Source organism: Gadus morhua, chromosome 15, assembly GCF_902167405.1.
Source record: "Gadus morhua chromosome 15, gadMor3.0, whole genome shotgun sequence".
In the NCBI taxonomy this organism is placed as follows: domain Eukaryota; kingdom Metazoa; phylum Chordata; class Actinopteri; order Gadiformes; family Gadidae; genus Gadus; species Gadus morhua.
Window position 1 is genome coordinate 18,758,485 of NC_044062.1, and position 14,194 is coordinate 18,772,678.

Sequence of the window (14,194 nt, forward strand, 5' to 3'; positions counted from 1 at the left end):
AAATTTCAAAGTGCTCTCCAGTCAGTGCAACATTTAAGAGTCTATAAAAATATATATTAAAAATATGTTCAATTCAAAATACCTAGTTTAAACAAACATACATAAAAATATATATTAAAAATATGTTGCACTACTGGTTTATCCATAATCAATGGTGTTATGCATAAAAGGCTCTTCCAGAATCGTACAAATACATAACATCATAATAACATCAGGAATCAGCTGAATAAATAAAGTGCATTACCGTAACACATTGTTATCACAACACATTTCTAAAAGCTGTAGAGCAAAATCCAAAGAAAAATACCTTGAACATACAACAACAGGTTGGTCTGAAATACGTTTGAAATAAAACAACCAGGGCCGAATTATCTTGTAGGAGGCAGTAGCAATACGTTGCGATGTCAACCAACTGCAGAGTGATAAGTATGTTCTAACATTAATGTCAAACTAAATGTGGATCTCACACATAATGTGCTTGCATGCTATTACTTGTTAAGTTATGTTTTTGAACCATGACTTTATTTTGCAATGCACCTGAGCCCTAGTGCTGAATCAGTGATCACACAAAACCTCTCTGTGCACGAGCACAGCAGCACTGTCACGTGCACATCAGCACCGTGCAAGCCCACATCAGCACAGTGCATGCCCACATCAGCAGCGTGCACACAAACATCATCATAGTGCACTTCACACAGCCCTCAACACTGCTGATGGAAGTGTGGTAGGGGGGAAACACTGACTGCACTAAACTATTTTTAACATATCTTCATGATATGTTATGATATGTTAGGTGAGGAACCTAAAGTGCATTTCCAAAAGAAGAAGCTGAAATATTGCAGCATTTCGAAAGGATATAGATTAAACATTAAGACAGAAATCCCATGAAACCCTTTTTAAGGGAAGCTGTTAAAGGTTTGTTTGTTGAAGGGTATGTTTATGACTGTCGAAATATGTGGCCCTTCAAGATAACAGTTGCAACCCCTTAAAATTGGTTTACAGAACAGCAAAACAAATAGATGATTACTTTCTTAGATAGATTTGACGGCACCTACACAAACAAAAGTGTCACAATTAATGTCCAGAAAAACTTTCTTAAAAACTGCTTATTCAACTTGATCATAGGGATGGTGAGTGTGAATTGAGTTACTAAGTTAGACAATAATTATTAAAGCTAATAAACACTCATTTCCGACAACACATTTCTAGACCACACAGACCTAAAGCCCTAGTTATACCCCCACAATTATCCTAAGACCTAGGGAGATATAGTTCCTCATTCTAGGGTTACAAGCAAAGTCAGTTTTCATCCTGTCATTATTCTGTGACAGAAATAGTCTAAAGTGATGTAAGTGCTTAGCCATCGACTGCACAAACACTATGTCCGAAGCTATAGGCATGACATGAATAAATGTAGCCCTTCTAAAATTGTATACTATCTTAATTTGGTTACAATGTATCGGAGAACAGGTTATACTGCAAGACTTCAAACTCCAACACAGCATTAGAACTTAGATTGAAATCAGTTCTCATTAATAGGTGTATAATTGGTTCAGGAAACGAGGTCCAGGAAATCCCCTGAAAAGGGTCTGTTCTTTATTCAAGCCAACGTGTTAGCCCATTAGCTGTGGGCTCTCTCTGGAGGACACGGTTAGATGGAGCAGAACATCGAAGACGTGCACACGTCAGCCTTCACAGTCTTTCCCACCCCCTTCTTTCACTTGATTAGCATTAGCGTTTTCGTCAATCAATCCATCAATGCTATCAGCTCGATAGTATCAGCATCACAACATCCAATTACTTTCAATCAGGAGATTAGGGCGGGCTCTTCTCCTGACATATTACCCTCCTACTCCGCTCTCCTTACTGCCAACGCTGCTGTAATTAACCACTCCAAACCCAACCCTCCCGCACGCACACACACAGTCCCCTGTCTCCTGACTCCACGCTACCCCGACCTCCTCCACAAAACATCTGATTCTGGTCTATTTCGTGCCACAATCTCATGTATAATGCACATGTACTGAGTTGGCTGTCTGCTTCCCACACGGTTGCTGGGATTTATTTGGGAAGTGTTGGGGTCCGGAAGCAGCAGCGTCTCCGCTCTGATGTCACAATGCCCATCTGCCGCAGTGATCGCGCTCAATAAAAGATGTTCCGAACTTGTTCTGGAGAAAGCACAGGACAGCCTGGGCACACGACGGCCTCAGATGACAATGGTGTTGGTCTGCTTGGTTTCTGCAGGGCTTGCCCCCCCCCTGGAGCGGTCTAAGGAGGTTTGTTAATGGAGATGAGGCACAAGGTAATTCGTTCAGGTCCCTGAAAGGAAGAGCCAAGAGGACTGAGAAGGGCCAGGGTTGAAAGAGTGGGGGGAAAAGAGTCGTGCAATTATGGAGAAGGAAAAGTGGAGGAAAGTTCCGGTTTTTAACAAAGGTGAGAGTGGACGAAAGTAGATTTCACTACGGAAACCTTGAGAAAATTATAATTGTCGTCCAGAATGGCCCCAATTTATGGCTTTATGGGTTTAATGGTCTGCCTTCAAACCACAGAGTAGTCAGTTTGAAACTTTGCAAAGGACCAATGAATGAAGGCTTTCTTTTTATCATTTCATTATCTCTCTCACTGCAACCTCAACTTTGGAGAGAAAGTATGCATTTAACAGACTTTGATTCCATTCATTCATTGGATTCTCACCTCAACTGCATGCCCAGATAGAAAGAAATCATAAGCGGACCGATACAAAATAAAGATTTGAAGGCCCACCGCGAGACATGATGCTGATATGCAACTGAATCCCATTGGTTGGCAGGCCGAGGGTGCACGTGCGGAGGCATCAGGCATCCATGAATCGGGGTCGCTGGTTATTATTCACACATCAAGCAGGGGAAGCGTGGAAGTGTGCCAAGTCAAGTGTACACCGGAGTGTCAACGCCAGGTGTGACTGCCATCCATCTCGGCCCCTCTCTTATCTGGATATATCTGGATCCCAAGCAGCCGTCCGGAGACGACTCACTGCTTATGACAGGACAGCTGGGCCCCAAGATGGCCGGATAAACATTGGTCATGATGCCAGCGTTTCTACCGCAGCTGTTTCTCACTCTTCAGCACACGTGGCTGTATGGACGCGTCTCTCTGGGAAGCTTTCACACACGCGTTCACCAGGATTAGACGGGATTCCTCACACTTTAACCCGAGCTGCGATTCTGTTGTTCACAGGGACGAAGAGGTGGAGTGGCACGTTTTCATCGATCCATCTGAGAAGCTGAAAACAGCTGCAATTTCAGCACTTCTACTTCCCCTGAATTATTGCATAGCAGTTTCTCAGCTCATACTGCAAACACATGCACGTTTGCTTATTCTGAAGGTAGATCTGAGTCCTTGAATTACTGATTAGCGTATGGTTTGGTTAATTACCATCCCTACCTCCCTTTACTGCAACACATACACACACACACACACACACACACACACACACACACACACACACACACACACACACACACACACACACACACACACACACACACACACACACACACCCCGACTGATGTAGCCCCTCAGGCATAGCAAGCGTAGTCTAACCTTGAAGAGACCATGGAGGTCCACACAACATGGATTATGAACAAGACCAACATTAGATTTGGATTTCAGATTATTTTAGACACAACACAACCATGGCTACCCCAATAACAAGCACATTTATTTCAAAAATGGAATGAATAAATTACATTGATTCAATGTACTTTTCTCTGTGTTTCTTCACGCAGACAAATGTGCAAATGCATTCCACAAATTACACCTGGAGATTGTTGTTCTTTGTGAGGAAGCAATGTCTGCAACAACAACACAGTAGTTCGAATCAGCTTGGCCGTCACCAATAGGAAGTGACAATGGAAAGGGGAGGTGGAGCGGGAGAGACGAACATCTGCTTAGATGAGATGTATTGCCCTGGACACACAATCATTTCCCCAAAAATTGGATGCCGAAAGTGATTTATTGTAACTTCAGAAATCTTGCTCTCAGCAGCTCATAAAAACAGTGCCTGTGTCGGCCTTCTGGGAAACCTCTATCGGCGGTGTGCTGCCTCCAACTCAAAATGGAAAGAAAGGGATTAATGATCATGCCTTCTGACAAAAGTTCCCATACTTCATTAAATACCGACGAGGGGTTCTAGCTACACTAATGGCAGACTATAATAAATGAAGGTCCTTAAGAGCTGTACAATTTACCATATAATTATGTTAATCTATACACATTTATTGTATTTAGTTTTTTTTAAAGTTGCGAAAGTTAACGTCTTTATGTAAATATATATAAATATATATATTTATGGATGTATTAGCCATATTTTACCCACTTATAAATCATACAAAAACAAAGCTACCCTGGATCTCTTCAGTTTGTATATAGCCATAATACCAAAAATAATTGGGAGGAACAGTTTCCTGAACTATGTGTAAATTAAACTTAATAAAATAAAACAATATTTAACTCCCTGATGAATCACTATATTGTGGTGCCACAAAAAGTTTTACTGCCAGTCTTGATAAATATCAAGACTGGCAAGACTAGCTATATAATATAGCTCACAAGTATACATCTCAAACCAAGGATATTAAAACTATTTTATTACACTGGTTTATTACACTTCACATCCATATAAAATGTGTTGCCATATCAAACAAGCTGATTAAGATGCTTATTTCTTTACAATGAAGTCTCACTCATTTCACATGCCACAATGAAAACACTCAACATGCTCAAATGTTTCCATTACTCAAATGTAAACTTCCTGTACAAAATGAACAGCGATAGGAGGCTCATGCTACCGCTTTTGATCAGATCAGTGTTCCTAATCATCATTTTATACACAAAACTCCCTTATTTCATGACTCATCCAATGAAAATATACACACAGCTAGAGTCATCAATGTCCAGAAGCACAGTGTATGATGGCTTCATGCGTATTATGATATTGGCTTGCTTGTGTTGGCTGGTTGAGTGGTTGAGTCATGCTTTAATAACGGATCGGTGACACACATCTTCTCTAACACCGCACTACAACGGAATTACATTCTTCAAAGTCCCGGGATTGATTCGATAGTGGCCTAATGTAGGTTGTCGTCATTACACGTCATTACACGCATACACTCAGGCACACAATATTGGCAATTATCTTAGCACTATTGTTCATATTACATTGCATTCTGAACATGCCTTTTAACAATTAGGTCTAAATCCTCTCATTCATCACAAAGATTTCACTTTTTCAATTTATAATGACCCAAAAGAAACCCTAAATTGTCTAATCAGATGAAGGTCCAGTTTTTCCTATACCATTAGAATATATGGTCAAATATACATGCAATCCAATTGCTCTGATGTGCATTTTCACTGCCTGACTGTATCACATACTCACTGCTGTGTGAACCACCACGAGACCATCAGAAAACATCTACCTTAAGAATATCAAAGGAATCACACAGGCCGGGGCTGGGGAAGCGGGGGCAAAGCTTGGAGGTTCCTACATGTTGGTCATGCACCAGAGACAGAGGCCCCGTCCACACGAAGCCGAAACGGGCGAAACCGTTCCGGTTTCGATCTATCCGGTTTCGGAGTATCTCCGTAAAGACGGAGTCAAGCGAAACCGGGAAGATCTGTAGAAACGCTGTAGTATACATGCCAGGCCCATAAGGGGCGCTGCTTCTGCTACAGAAATCCAGAAGAAAATTAACTAAGAAGAAGAGGCGAGCATGCGCATAAAGGCTGCCCCCCGAACCACTAACAACACAAACAAACAGTCAGTCAACAGTCTCAATAAATAATGGCTTAGCAACCCAACAAGGGACATGATCTGCTGCAGAACGATTACAAGCCTGTAGTCCGCCATCATCTTTGTTGTTGTGAGTTCTGAGACTCCGTGGGCTTAACAGTCATTGGCTAGAGGGTCGAGGGGTGGGGCGATGACGTCATGGTTTACGGTTTCAGTCGGTTTCAGGCGTCCACACAAATCCAAAACGAAACCGGGTAGATTTGAAACCACCTCCGAGGGTTGTTTCAGAAGTTTACGGTTTCGGTCAGCGGATTCGCCGGCTTCGTGTGGACGGAAGGCCGAACCGTACAAGACCTTTGCGGTTTCGCTTTGAAATCGGCTTTGTGTGGACGGGGCCAGAGAGCCAGCCTGGTCAGAAAAACAAGCCAGATGTTTTGCGTTAAACTCCTCAGCCCTGGGCGGAGTCACAGAGTGGTCAGAGCGTGCAAGAACACGATACTATCCAAACTACACACCAAAAAAGATCACAAGGGACAATAATAAGCCCTTAAGACCTCGGCCAACTCGGAGGCCAATATTGAACGCTTCCTGCTTGGCTCAATCCCCTGAATCCCCGCGGCTTGAGTGGTACTTGGCTCGGCATGAATCTCCGCAGAGCGAATCAGAGACTTGTAGGCGGGGTGGATCAGGCGTGACCATAGAGATCAACAGAAAAACACAGCGCTACTACTGTAGAATAGCGTTCAACTTCTGCCTTTAAAGGAGAAATCCGGTGTAAAATATGTTTAGTATGATAACGAGTTTGAATGTTCGTTAGGGAGCAAAAAAACGCGTATAGACGCATTCTTAAGTTGGCTATTTTTAGCTGATTCTACCAAAACGTTATAAACTTTGAACGACGGGGGCATGTGTTATGGTAAAAACTAAATTGTTATTTTAAACCACTTAAAAGGCTAGAAGTAGCCCGACACCAATTTTAACGGCGTTCATTTTTTTTATCACGCGATTAACGCTCTTTTGGCTTGGCAAACGTTGTACTTTTTTCACCTGCTGTTTAGCAACAGCTAGTCACGGTAGAAAAACTACAACGCCATACCAGATCTAGCTACAGCGTAAACAAAACAACAAGCACGCCGCACAAGCTTGTTGGGGCAAGCAAGGATACGGAGCGGGTGAAAAACTCCTTAAAAGTGTGTGTGTGTTGTGTGTCACTCTGTTCGAGCCTGCACGAGACTTCAATGTTGTCCTTAGCTGTTACGTCTTTCTGACCAATCGCAGTTCAAGGCCCACCTGGGCTGCACCAATTCGAGAGGGGCCCCTCAGTTACTCCCCTCTAGACAAAATCGACTTGGTTGCGATGTTGACAGTTTGTGAGTGTTGCATCTGTTGAGTGAGTGAGAGGTTGCGGGCGCACAGCTCAGGCTGCCGGACGGCGCTGCAAGGAACTTTTATAGACGCAATATTGTTAACCCGCACCCGCGTTTAGAATAGAAAAAAATGAGAGATTAATCGCGAGTTAACTATGACATTAATGTGATTAATCGCGATTAAATATTTTAATCGCTTGACAGCACTAGTCTAAAAATATAAAACGAGGCATTGATAACTTTTTAAGTGTACAGATTGTTTATTAAAAAGGACATTTTATACACACAATACCATCAGTAGATCACCCGTCGACGCCATCTTGTTTTTAAGACTCGTAGATTGGCGAACACAGAGTTGACCGGCACAATCTCTGTGTTCGTCAATCTACTTATCGAGTCTTAAAAACAAGAAGGCTTCGACGGGTGAACTACTGATGATATTGTGTGCATAAAATGTCCTTTTTAATAAACAATCTGTACACTTACAAAGTTATCAATGCCTCATTTTGTATGTTAAGACCCTTATTATAATACCAAAGAAGTGTCGGGCTACTTCTAGCCTTTTAAGTGGTTTAAAATTGCGATTTAGTTTTTACCATAACACATGCCCCTATCGTTCCAAGTTTATAGCGTTTTGATAGAATCGGCTAAAAACAGCCAACTGAAGAATGCGTCTGAATGCGCTTTTTTGCTCCAAAACGAACATTCCAACTCGTTATCATACCAAACATATCCCGAATCCATTTTACACCGGATTTCTCCTTTAATGTCTTATTTATGTCAAGTGATTCTGCTGTTGAAAAAACATTCCGAAATATCGGCTCAAACATCAACAGAAAGCGACGTCCCTCGTTCAATCCTTATCTGCCTAGTGATTTGTTGAGGCGGAGGCAACTTTGCACCTGATCTAAAACAGCTTAGACTGAGGAACGTTCAGATTAAAAAATGACAGTGAGCAAAACCGAAACAAAGATGATTGTTAATGATCTGATCTGCTTGTTATTCATTCGGTTTGGGAGGATCGTCCCACAAGCCCCTGACGCAGGGCACTAATGTGGGATGGAGGGGGGGCTGTGGGGGTGTTGGTGGTGGTGGGGGGGGCGGTAATATGAAGGATCTGAGGAGGATCGTCACAACGACTCACCGAATGTTTTGGGGAAGTGGAGTGTGGGGAGGTCAGCTCTCGGCAGACAGCGTCTGGGCGTGGAGGCTGGGCGCTGCTGGTGGGGTGGCATGGTTATCCACCGCCGGCTGGGGGGAGGAGACGGTGGCGGTGGCGTCTGGGGGCCAGACGGAGAGCAGAGAGGGCACCGACGATGACACAGAGACAGAGAGCGAGGGAGAGAAGACACAGAGGGAGAGAGAAAATACAATGAGGATGAGACACAGATAGATGTGACAGGAATGCACAGACACACACACGATACACTACCACACATACACATACACTGACTCATTTTTTACACACAGGTACCCACACAGATAGAGGTACAAAAGAGGTCAATACATTTGAGGTGTCACACACCTCAAATGTATCAAACACAAACACACACTCACTCTCTCCTCCTCTCAAACACACACATACACAGACACACATTCACACACACACATCTCAAATAAATTAAAACAAGCAAACACTCACTCTCTCATCCTCTCAAACATACACACGCACACACACAACCACAAGCGTGTGCGGATGTATCCAAATTAGGGAGTCTACTCCCTTTGTCTGACTTCTGCGGAAGATGGAACCATTTAGAAGCTAGAAAAGCATAGCGCAACTGCAGCGTGTCAGCATACACTGAGGTACGTCACATGTTGTTGTCCTTGGCCGGCTAACAGAGGGAAACGCGGGCCCTTCTCCTGCTGATCTGGAGGAGTCAAAGCCCATTGATGAGTGACTGACTCACAGAACCGTCCAAAGTAGGCCAGAACGGCTCACAAGCGCACTCACACCAACCAACCAGACCATCATCAGCCAGCGCCGCTCATAGGATCCTGCGGCAGCGTGCTTGATTCATGAAATACGCCTTAATCAAGGATGTGCTCCGGACGCAGAGCCACCATTCCCTGCTGGATAATATCCGTCAAACTGAAGAATGGCACGTCTTCATCTTCCCGAGGAGAGTCCAGGCCTTATATAGCCTGGGTCTAGCGGGCCTGCCTGCTGCACATAGCTGGATCTGGCCCGGGGCAAGGGGAGAACGGGCTTAAGAAAGCTCATTAAAATACCCTGTAAGTCTTAGCAGACAAAGATGATTCGGACGCCGTTGCCGTGGAAAATGAAGTGCGGTCATGTCACGTATGATTGCACCACGCACACACATATTCACGAACACACAAAGAGACACACTAGGTTGAACTGCACACGCATACATGCGCAGACAGACAAACACAAAAACAGATAACGAAAGGGTAGGGACGGAAGGTTAAAGACTGTTATTAATAATTCAAGAACAAGCAGACATGGCCGAAGCAAACGCCACAGCCAACTTTCTCCCTCCGTGTTTCATTTCCGATAACACACTGAGGGGTCCATCAGGAAAACATCTCACCACTGACTGGATATGTGTGTTTATGTGTATGTGTGTGTGTGTGTGTGTGTGTTTGTGCGCGTGCCGATGTGTGTGCGTCTTTGAGGTAACCTTTGTAAAATAAGCGCTGACAATAGTAAAAGACACATGCTTTATTTTAGAGCAAATTCTAAAATAAAAAAAGCATGGGACCGTTCCAGCTTCACCTCCTGCCCTGAGCTGTAATTGAACAATTCGGGGGGGAGATGTTTAGCATCATCTTTAATGACGTGACCTCCCGGTGGCCTTCCTGCTCAGGGAGTTTGGGCTTCAGTCTCTCTCAGCGGGCTGAAGGGCACCCCATGTTTGAAGCATCGTTTTCCACAAGCTGTGCAAGAGGCTTAACAATACAACCTCCATGTTGGGATGCTAGTGGGATTATCAGACTGATAACTGATGTGATAAGAGTCCATCTTTTCATGTTGGGTGTACTTCTATCTTTTAATGGATACCTGAAGATGTGTTCTCCTGGCAGCGCGAGGGCACAGCAGATCTCAACGCACAACTGTGTTTTAATGAAGCAGCTGCTGCCTTACAGACACACACAAACACTGCCCTGTCTACGGTACAGATGTGAGCAGGGATACACACACGCACACGCACAAAACACACAAAACACTGCGCTGTCTACAATACAGATGGGAGCATGCACAAACACACACACAAACATGCAAAACACCGCCCTGTCCACATACAATACAGATGGGAGCACGCACGCACCCGCACACACACTGTCCTGTCTACAATACAGATGGGAAAATACACGCAGACACACACACAAACACAAACACACACACACAAAACACTGTCCTTTATAAAATACAGATGGGAGCACAGACACCCACACACACACATACATCACAAACACACATAAAGCACTCTGTCACAACAGTAAAATATGTCCTGGCTATCTAAAGGCCACTTGAGCAAGGCCCTTCATCTCAACAGCAAATCTCCCAGCAGTAAATCATAGGAAGCTTATTCACCATTCCACATTGATATCATATTTCAACAATTGCTTTGCGTTCCTTTTCCCTGCCTGCAGCGGGAGCAGCTACAAGAAGGATGGCAGTATATATGCCCTTGATTCGTGTGTCTGTATTCAACACTGTGCTGGCCACACGCCGAGTGTGACCGTAAAAGATTAGAAAGGGTCTTGAACCGTGTTGTAAAACTAAAAAGCTGCACACCGTCTCTGCTCCGGTAATCATGGTTTTCGTACCACTCTATCATAACATCTAATTACCAATACGGCCCTCTTGAAAGGATAATCAAACACAAGACGCAGAGAATGACGAGCTCCTTGAAGACTCCTTGCTGGAGCTCCAGGTCACTGTCCTCGTTGATGATGATGTAAGACTGGGAGGACAGCACTGTATGGATTCAATCTTGAGTGGCATGTGCCTAGAGGGTTTATTTCTGTTCAAGTGAATGTATTGTTTATACGTGTGTGTGTGTGTGTGTGCATGTGCGTGTGCGTAGGCGTCCCTGTGTGTGTGTGTGTGCGTGTGTGTGTCTGTGTGTGTGTGTGTTTTTCTGTTCATATTTGTGTGTGTATGAGAAAGAGCCTGTGTGTCTGGCGTGGTCAGACCCCCAGCTTGTGCTGAAGCCAAGGTCATCCGTCCCCATAGTGGTGACATACATGGAGCCAGACGGAGTCTCTCGCTGCGATGCGCTCCATCTGCTTCTGCCCATGAGAGAGGCTAGTTAACACGCAGCGCAAAGACGTTGTGTGTCCTGTGGATACATCTTCATGAAATGTCATTTGAATTAGGTCAGATAATAGCAAACAGGGATGGGCTACTATGGAGATTATTGAAGTCGCCTTAATGACAATACTTAGGAGAAAATAACCGGTTGTTAGTGTTTGGCAAAAAAATTGACAATAAAGTTGGTGCCGGTGGCTGCCTAGCCGACCAAAAAGAGGGGTGGTGCGCACATCCAAAGGTAATACACAGGTGCTTAGCCGACTAGCAATTTCCTTCAACAGAAAACAACAAGGACTAACTTTTCAATTGAATGCGGTCAAAATATGCAATTCCATTTTTAGATGTGATAAAGTTTGTGTAATTTTATATGAATAACGAAAGGTTTCTCTTCCTTAAATAAGCACAAGGCACTGAAGGCAGTGGAGTGACGCCGTCCTGGGGTGGAGCTGATTGTACTGGTTTGATGGGCGGCAGGAGAGAATATGAAGAATATGAGAATATGAAGTTGAAAGCTTGGGGGGGGGGGGGGGGGGGTGGTCAGGAAAGGTTCTCATACTATATTTAGTATTTTCATGCAATTTTCCATCCAAGACGGTGTGGTGCTTCATCAGAAGGCGGACTACAGAAGAAATGCACTGACCTTTATTTCCCGGCTGGAAAAGTGAAAGTGAGCAGCGCTGAACTCTGATGACCACCACTGATTCTCCAAGCCATCTTCATTATTGATATAGGCTAGAGCTAGACCATTGTATGTGTGTGTGTGTGTGTGTGTGTGTGTGTGTGAGTGTATGTGTTGTGTGTAAATAGTGTGGGTAAAATGTGTGTTTGTGTGTGTGTAATGTGTGTATGTGTAAGAAGTTTGTGTAGTATGTGCAGAGTGTGTAAGTGCGCACGCATGTGCGTGTGCTTGCATGTGCATCTGTACACTGTATATGATCAATATTACATTATGTACATTTTCTACACTTCCTGGTGATCTCCCTCTTATGACTGCGTCGTGCTGGACCACACTGCCAAAGGAACAATCTCCCTGGAACCCGCTCCAGGTCTGGTTCCCTGTGGGGACGGCACCAGCATTCACGCCCGGTAGAGGAGAGCCTTCAGATGACCTTCTCAGTGTGCTATGGTGAAGCCCCCTGGAGACGCGTCAGAGGGCTAAATGAATCAACTGAAGTCTGTCTCCACCGCCCTTTAAGATCCTTAATAAAATTAAGTGTGTTCTGAATCCAACTATGCTACTATTATTATAATCAGGAGGATCCGTCTCTCAGTGTTTCTGTGTGTGTCTGTGTGTCTGTCACATCCATCAGGCTACATGAAGCGGTTCTGGCCTAGGTTTGGTGGTAAACGTCATAATGTCTTCTTAACAGCATGGTCCCTGGGAGTCGATGATATCCAGCAAGTGACTCAAAGCTGGGCGACGAAATGTCTTTGATGTCAATGTTTCAGGGACGTGCGGAGCGGGGAGAACAGGGCTCACTAATGGCACCGTACGAACTGTACTGTTGTGCCCTAAACAACTCCTCAGAGTGAAGGCCACACTTATGCATTACACCATTAACTCCATGCTGTTGACTATTGAACTACCAACAAGGCAGACATCAAGGACAATGTGTCTGTGTGTGTGTGCATGTTCGTGCATTCATGCAATGCATACACACAGACACCCACACACACCCATTTGGCGCGCGCGCACACACACACACACACACACACACACACACACGCACACACACACACACACACTTTGGCCAGTTTCTTTATCTTGACGTCGCTGGATTAAAATGTATCTTCTCGAGGCAGGAAATAAGAGCTTCATGTGAATCTTGATACAGAAACAGTCCAAAATACCCCGTCTTTTGTTTTGAAATAGAGAAATGGAGGGCAGACAGAGGGAGATAACACAGGTGAAGTTTAAAGACGGATGACTTATTTAATTCATGACGGTGGCAAAGGTGTGCTACATGAGAGCTCTTGTGGTGCAGTAACAAGATAGAAAATCATTTCTATGAGGTTGCTCACTGAGAAGGTGTTGCTTTTGTTACATTAAAGCTGTGAGGAAACTAGATTGAGACGCCTTCTAAAAAATATATTTGCAATTCCATAGATTATCTATAGATCACATAATGATGCAATTTAGTTTTTCTTTGTATGTATTGTTGCAGATAAGTAATACCTTTGGGAAACCATGCTGGGATTAAGTTTTGTGTTTTCTTTTTTCGAAAGGGCCTTGATGGGTCAGGAGTGAGGGAAACATTGGACATTAAAGCGTTGGTAAATTAACAATCTCAGCACGTGTACTAAACCATTAACCTCTCAGCACTACCTGGTCACCTAATGTTAATTGATATTTTATTGTGTGTTCATGTTTATGTGTGAGTGTGTGTCAGGTATGTGTGTGTGTATTGGTTGGCTGATGGATAATGTTTGATTTATTAAGATGTTAATTTGTGTGCAATGTTTGAGGAACTGCTGCGAGTGTTGAAAGGATCACTTTGAGGACACTTCAACGGGAATATTAAAGACATTTGAAAACACAAGGAAGGAATTATAAAAAAGAACGTGCAAATTTGATCAAAGGGCAATATTACTCAACCTTAAAATACTTCCTCAATATAATCACCTAACTGCTCCTTCCAAACAAATACATTGGCGAGCTTCAATCCTGGGAGGCGCGCTCATAAAGGCGTTCACTCATAGATGACGACATCATTGTTTGATATCAATCTAAGAATAAATAACGTCTCATACCAACGCCCTGTGGAGCACATT

At 43.8% G+C, this 14,194-nt stretch overlaps 1 protein-coding gene across 1 annotated transcript in view; it reads right to left on the bottom strand.

Annotated features, from left to right (window-relative positions):
* Window positions 1-14,194, bottom strand: part of chrm3a (cholinergic receptor, muscarinic 3a) — a 74,293-nt gene that overhangs the window by 34,414 nt on the left and 25,685 nt on the right. The window contains exon 2 of the mRNA XM_030378988.1: window positions 8,285-8,420. The gene's annotated coding sequence lies outside the window, so the exon portion shown is untranslated. The remainder of the gene's footprint in view (window positions 1-8,284; window positions 8,421-14,194) is intronic.